Below are 4,991 nucleotides of genomic sequence, written 5' to 3'. Positions count from 1 at the left end.
TGGGCACAGCCATGGTTCCCACAGCTGGAGTTGGTACACGCCGAGCTGTGAGAGGACAGAGATGGAGAACATTTAACTATTTAACAGGAGATACGTTACGACTAACAGACGACTGCTGTTTAAATGATGTCTTTGCAGCCCTTATGCTACATGTTACACAACTTTTCTTCATGCCAACAAGACTGAGGTGCCACATAGTTGACACATACAACTGATTATGATGCATATTTTACTATTTATTATTGAAAGCCTGGAGATACTCTGTGCATGGCTGATGTGAAGTATGATTAGTACTAAATGACTTACACCATCAACAACAGAGGCAATGAAAGCTTTGTTGTTAACAGGTTGGATGGGAAAGTCAAATTTCTAATTCTGCTCTTGTGTTGGGTAAAGTTCTTCTCACTGCAGCAGATTTATATCTGTGGTTTCACAGGGCGTGATGTGGACCTCAGCACTGAGGTGCAGGTCTCCTTGGAGACGGCATCCTGGCTGAAATATTACCATGCTTCCAAAACACTTTCAGCTTTTATTTTGAAACAAACAAAACTGAAAACTAATCCCCTTCTTCCTCTTTTTATTTGTTCTTCAGAGGAGTGTCACCTGGACAAACTCAGGGCTATTCTAGGGCCTTTGTTATTATTTGACTCCATATAAATAAAACTGAATTGAATCAAACATTTGCTGGCAAACAAAAACTCCCAAACAGCTAAAATACTTTATTCTCTTTTTTAACAAATATGTTGAAGTCCATCCATAACAACACAGCTGAGATCTCCTTTTTAATCAAGTGTTTACATCCTTTGTACAGATCTGGGGTCCGTTCTTCGTACCTCGCTTACTACATCCAAGATCAAATGATCGCGCCAACTTTGAGCTCGCTAATCCGGTTCTCCGAACACACCTGTTGTTGACGATTAGTATAGCTGGATGAAGTAATCTGAGATCACTGGGTGGCTTAAAAGGGGCTACGCATCGATAGTAGAAACATTGATCAGCAACCCTTTGATTGGTCAGCGAAGATGTCGAAGGAGCGGGCACAGTATTTCACGGCAGCAGAGCAAGAACTCTTGATTGAGGGATTTCAGGAGTTTCAGAGTTTAATTAAAACGCAAGGGAACACTGCAAAGGCTGCAAAAGCAAGGAGAGAGGGCTGGCAGAAAGTTGTTGACAAATTAAACTCGTAAGTAATTTATTATATTATATTACATTATATCCTCTTTTCACATTAGAGCCACAACAGGACCCACTAGAACATGGGAACAAGTAAAAGTGAAATATAAGAATATTCTACAGAATGGTAATATTTATCACTTATATTGCTTTTAGTCTATGAAAAGAGACCCTGGAATAATCTGTTTGTTTGTTTATAACAGCAACCAAGAAAAGGGCAGAGCAAATAAAGACAGGTGGTGGTCCTGCACCCCCTCGTCACACCCCGGCTTTTTGTACTGTGACATTTATTGATATTGTGGGTTTTTTTGTGTGTAGTTTTACATAACACTCCATCACTTTTACCTGTTCCCATGCAAGGGGTGACTGAAGCATGCACAGTAAGTTGGGAGGTATATATATATATATATATATAGAGAGAGAGAGAGAGAGAGAGTGTTAAGTAAATAATACCCTCACGGGAAAATCGATATCTCTCTATGAGCACACTGTCGCGCTGAGCTAAAGGATCCCGTCTATCCCGCAATATCCACTGAATTCTGAAAACTCTCCTTATCAATCTTGCACCTTCCGCAATGGGTTGCTCGCGTACAAACGGACAGGACATGGCTGCGACAGACTTCCCAAATCCACCTTCGCTTTTATAGCCGTGGTCTCTCATCTTGATTACACGAAGTGTTTTACTATTACTACTCTAAAATATGAATTACATCTGACATGATCTACTACATGAAATAGAATGATTAATAGTACATTTCCCTTTTTTTAGGAAATGACCTGTATGTATCTGTATGAAATCAATAAAAGAATCAAATACTGCATTATCTTTAGTTACATTGATAATATTTATTTATGGTAAAACGGAGAAATATCGCTGTTGCTTTCGTATAAATGAAGCGGACATACCTGAGTGGCCGCGATCTAATCCTGTTTACATAAAGTAAGCCTGCTCCCGACCAGGTTTACGCTTACGGATCTGTTGCTATGACAGCAAGTCCCGGATGAGCTTCGGAGAACCGAATGATCCAAGATCACGCGAAATCGTCAACAATCAAATCCAGCTAACTTACTTAGCGAGGTACGAAGAACGGACCCCAGGTGCTCCATTTAAGTAAACACATGTGAATTATAATTAAAAGTAATAGGGGAATAGATGAGGTTCTTCTAGTTTTAGGCAATCCATCAGTCTGAATAGCTCTGTAGCATCTGGAGGCACAAAGTTACAAAGTTATTGGGAGCCATCTTCAGTGTGGTAAACTCACAAAGTCTGGTATTGTCAGTGTAGGACCCCTGCATGTATGTTTGTGAGCTACTGGGACAGTGTGTGATTGCACAGGAGCTCCTAAGGCTTCTGAGAATAAGAAGGATGCTGAATAATCTGTGGTGGACAAACACATTATGTGTGTTACGTTTTTATTTGACTTTTTTTTTTTTTTTTTTTAGCAATTCTATACCCAGGTCAAAATTAGATTAAAAATACACTGTAAGTAAGTTATATTAAATATAAATGTATTCGTTCATTGGTTAGTTATGTAACTACTTGGAAGGATGGATCTCGCGGAACAAATACACTTCCAACCTATTTTATGAGTGTGTTGTTTATTTTATACATGATGCATGTATCTGGTATGTTTATAAATGTCAGGAAATCAAAAGCAAAGGGAGACTACACGAGGGCACATGTTTGAACAAGTATGGTTCATTCATCATAATTATTTATTAATCAGAAAACATAAACAGTAGCCCAATATCAGAACTGTAACATGATATTGAATAGAAGCTGCAGAGTAGAAAATCATAATGAAGCAGTTCATTTTAATTTGTAGATTCAAGCTGCTCTTTGCATTTTGTCCACTGGATGCCACAAAAGAGAATTGTGTTGGAAAGCTTTGAGTAGGGAACCCTTTTTTAAATACGAGCTTCAATGCTTCATAAAGCTTTATTTGGCCGTCGCTGGTTTCTGTCATGTGATTAAAAACAATGACAAAAAAATAAAACTGGAAGGGCGAACCATAAGTACATGACAGTACAAGTACAGCACACCGCAGACCACGGCCTCTCTGTGTGAGGATCTAAACGTATTCTACGCTAGATTCGACACAGCGAACACCATGAGACCGGACAGTGTGCGCACCGCGGATGACGTCAGTGCGCACACTGTGTCTGAGGAGGATGTGCGGAAGTGCTTCAGGAGGGTGAACGCACGCAAAGCTACTGGTCCGGATGGGATTCCCGGCCGCGTCCTCAAGTCATGCGCGGCTCAGCTAGCTGGAGTGTTTACACACATCTTCAACCTTTCCCTCTCTCTGTCTGTAGTCCCAGCCTGCTTCAAAATGGCCACCATCGTCCCTGTACCCAAATCCTCCACCATCTCCTCATTGAACGACTGGCGACCTGTAGCCCTGACCCCCATCGTGAGCAAATGCTTCGAGAAGCTGGTCAGGGACTTCATCTGCTCTGCACTACCCGACTCACTGGACCCTCTACAGTTCGCATACCGCCACAACAGGTCCACTGATGATGCCATAACCCTGACACTCCATACTGCCCTGTCACACCTGGAGAAGAGAGACACGTATGTGAGAATGCTGTTTGTAGATTACAGCTCAGCATTCAACACCATCGTTCCCTCGAAGCTGGACAGGAAACTGCAGGATCTAGGACTGAGCTGCTCCCTCTGCAGCTGGATCCTTAACTTCCTGTCTGACAGACGCCAAGTGGTCAGACTGGGCAGCACCACCTCATCCCCCATCACACTGAACACTGGTGCTCCACAGGGGTGTGTACTGAGCCCTCTACTGTACTCACTCTACACCTACGACTGCACGGCCACTAACAACTCCAACATCATTGTGAAGTTTGCGGATGACACTACAGTGGTGGGTCTTATCACCAACGGTGATGAGACGGCCTACAGGGAGGAGGTCAGCGCCCTGACCCACTGGTGTCAAGACAACCATCTCACCCTCAACGTTGCAAAGACAAAGGAGTTGATAGTGGACTTCCGGAGGTGCAGGGAAGTACACACCCCCATCACCATCAACGGCGCCGCTGTGGAGAGAGTGAGCAGCTTCCGCTTCCTTGGTGTACATCTGGCTGAGGATCTCACATGGTCAGTACACATAAACAAGACAGTGAAGAAGGTGCAGCAGCGCCTCTTCTTTCTCAGGAGACTGAAAAGATTCGGCATGAGCCCCCGCATCCTCAGGACCTTCTATCGCTGTGCAATTGAGAGCATCCTCACTGGATGCATCACCATCTGGTACGGCAACAGCACCGCTTACAACCGCAAAGCTCTCCAGAGAGTAGTGCGGTGTGCTGAACGGATAATTGGAGGTGAGCTTCCCTCCCTCCAAGACATCTACAGGAAGAGGTGCCTGAGGAAAGCGGGGAGGATCATCAAGGACTCCAGTCACCCCAGCCATAAACTGTTCAGACTACTTCCATCAGGAAGGAGGTTCTGCAGCATCCGGTCCCGTACCAGCAGACTGAGAGACAGCTTTTTCCACCAGGCCATCAGACTGCCGAACACGTCATAGACACCTCACCCTCACTACTGGAACTTCAACATTATGCACTCCATACTGTACATTAATGCAACTGTTTTGCACATGTCTGACTACCAACCTCTGTATATTTTATATATCTTATTTTATTGTTTACTCTATTTCATTTGTAAAATATGTATACACACACACACACACACACACACGTAGAAAAACATATTTAGTATACACATCCAATAATGCATATACTCTTATATATTGTACATATATTTATTACTTTCAGATTTAGCCATTCTTATATTTTTGCTTGTT

Source organism: Oreochromis aureus, linkage group 3 (genome assembly GCF_013358895.1).
Source record: "Oreochromis aureus strain Israel breed Guangdong linkage group 3, ZZ_aureus, whole genome shotgun sequence".
NCBI classification, from domain to species: domain Eukaryota; kingdom Metazoa; phylum Chordata; class Actinopteri; order Cichliformes; family Cichlidae; genus Oreochromis; species Oreochromis aureus.
This window is presented reverse-complemented; position numbering follows the sequence as displayed.